Below are 2799 nucleotides of genomic sequence, written 5' to 3' on the forward strand. Positions count from 1 at the left end.
TCATGCTATAATTGTGTTATCTGGAATCGTAATACATGTGTGAATACATAGACCACAACATGTCCCTAGTGAGCCTCTAGTTGACTAGCTCGTTGATCAATAGATGGTTACGGTTTCCTGACCATGGACATTGGATCCCGTTGATAACGGGATCACATCATTAGGAGAATGATGTCATGGACAAGACCCAATCCTAAGCATAGGACAAGATCGTGTAGTTCGTCTGCTAAAGCTTTTCTAATGTCATGTATCATTTCCTTAGACCATGAGTTGTGCAACTCCCAGATACCATAGGAATGCTTTGGGTGTGCCAAACGTCACAACGTAACTGGGTGGCTATAAAGGCACACTACGGGTATCTCCAAAAGTGTCTGTTGAGTTGGCATGAATCGAGACTGGGATTTGTCACTCCGTGTGACGGAGAGGTATCTCTGGGCCCACTCGGTAAGACATCATCAAAATGAGCTCAATGTGATCAAGGAGTTGATCACGGGATGATGTGTTATGGAACGAGTAAAGAGACTTGCCGGTAACGAGATTGAATAAGGTATAGGGATACCGATGATTGAATCTCGGGCAAGTATCATACCGGTAGACAAAGGGAATTGTATACGGGATTGATTGAATCCCCGACATCGTGGTTCATACGATGAGATCATCGTGGAACATGTGGGAGCCAACATGGGTATCCAGATCCCATTGTTGGTTATTGACCGGAGAGATGTCTCGGTCATATCTACATGGTTCCCGAACCCGTAGGGTCTACACACTTAAGGTTCGGTGATGCTAGAGTTGTTATCGGAAATAGTATGCAGTTACCGAATGTTGTTTGGAGTCCCGGATGAGATCCCGGACGTAACGAGGAGTTCCAGAATGGTCCGGAGGTGAAGATTTATATATGGGAAGTCATCATACGGTCATCGGAAGTGTTCGGGGGTTTATCGGTATTGTACCGGGACCACCGAAGGGGTTCCGGGGGGTCCACCGGGAGGGTCCAACTGCCCCGGAGGGCCCTATGGGCTGTATGTGGAAGGGAACCAGCCCCTAAGTGGGCTGGGCGCCATCCCCCCTAGGGCCCATGCGCCTAGGGTTGGGGGGAACCTTAAAGGGGGCGCCCCCTTGGCTTGGGGGGCAAGCCCCCTCCCCTTGGCTGCCCCCCTCTAGATCTCATCTAGAGGGGCCGGCCCCCTTCCCCCTTCACCCTATAAATAGAGGGGTGGAGGGAGGGCAGCAATAACACATCCAAGGCACAGCCCTCCCCCTCTCCAACATCCCCTCTTCCTCCGTTGAGCTTGGCGAAGCCCTGCCGGGGAACTGCAAGCTCCACCACCACGCCGTCGTGCTGCCGGAGCTCTTCCCCAACTTCTCCTTCCCCCTTGATGGATTAAGAAGAAGGATACGTCCCTGGGCTGTACATGTGTTGAACGCGGAGGCGTCGTTGTTCGGTGCTTAGATCGGAATCAACCGCGATCTGAATCGCTGCGAGTACGACTCCTTCATCCGCGTTCTTGTAACGCTTCCTTTTCGCTATCTTCAAGGGTATGAAGATACACTCCCTTATCTCTCGTTGCTAGTCTCTCCATAGATTGATCTTGGTGATGCGTAGAATTTTTTTAATTTCTGCAACGATCCCCAACAGTGGCATCATGAGCTAGGTCTATGCGTATTTTCTATGCACGAGTAGAACACAAGTTGTTGTGGGCGTCGATTTTGTCAATTTACTTGCCGTTACTAGTCTTATCTTGATTCGGCGGCATCGTGGGATGAAGCGGCCCGGACCGACCTTACACGTACGCTTACGTGAGACAGGTTCCACCAAGTGACATGCACTAGTTGCATAAGGTGGCTAGCGGGTGTCTGTCTCTCCCACTTTAGTCGGATCGGATTCGATGAAAAGGGTCCTTATGAAGGGTAAATAGAAATTGGCATATCACATTGTGATTTTGGCGTAGGTAAGAAATGTTCTTGCTAGAAACCTATAGCGGCCACGTAAAAAACTTGCAACAACAATTAGAGGACGTCTAACTTGTTCTTGCAGCATATGCTGTGTGATGTGATATGGCCAAAAGGATGTGATGAATGATATATGTGATGTATGAGATTGATCATGTTCTTGTAATAGGAATGACGACTTGCATGTCTATGAGTATGACAACCGACAGGAGCCATAGGAGTTGTCTTAATTTATTGTATGACCTGCGTGTTAATGATAACGCCATGTAATTACTTTACTTTATCGCTAAATGTTAGCCATAGTAGTAGAAGTAACAGTTGGCGAGACAACTTCATGAAGGCACAATGATGGAGATCATAGTGTCATGCCGGTGACGATGATGATCATGGCACCCCGAAGATGGAGATCAAAAGGAGCAAAAATGATATTGGCCATATCATGTCACTATTTGATTGCATGTGATGTTTATCATGTTTTTACATCTTATTTGCTTAGAACGACGGTTGCATAAATAAGATGATCCCTCGCAATAATTTCAAGAAAGTGTTTACCCTAACTGTGCACCGTTGCTAAGGTCCGTTGTTCCAAAGCCCCATGTGATGATCGGGTGTGATAGGTCCTAACGTTCGCATACAACGGGTGTAAGCCAGATTTACACACGCGATACACTTAGGTTGACTTGACGAGCCTAGCATGTACAAACATGGCCTCGGAACACAGAAGACCGAAAGGTCGAACATGAGTCGTATAGAAGATAAAATCAACATGAAGATGTTCACCGATGATGACTAGTCCGTCTCACGTGATGATCGGACACGACCTAGTTGACTCGGATCATGTATCAC

This window comes from Triticum urartu, chromosome 1A (assembly GCF_056163025.1).
Source record: "Triticum urartu cultivar PI428250 chromosome 1A, HENAU_Tu73, whole genome shotgun sequence".
NCBI classification, from domain to species: Eukaryota; Viridiplantae; Streptophyta; class Magnoliopsida; order Poales; family Poaceae; genus Triticum; species Triticum urartu.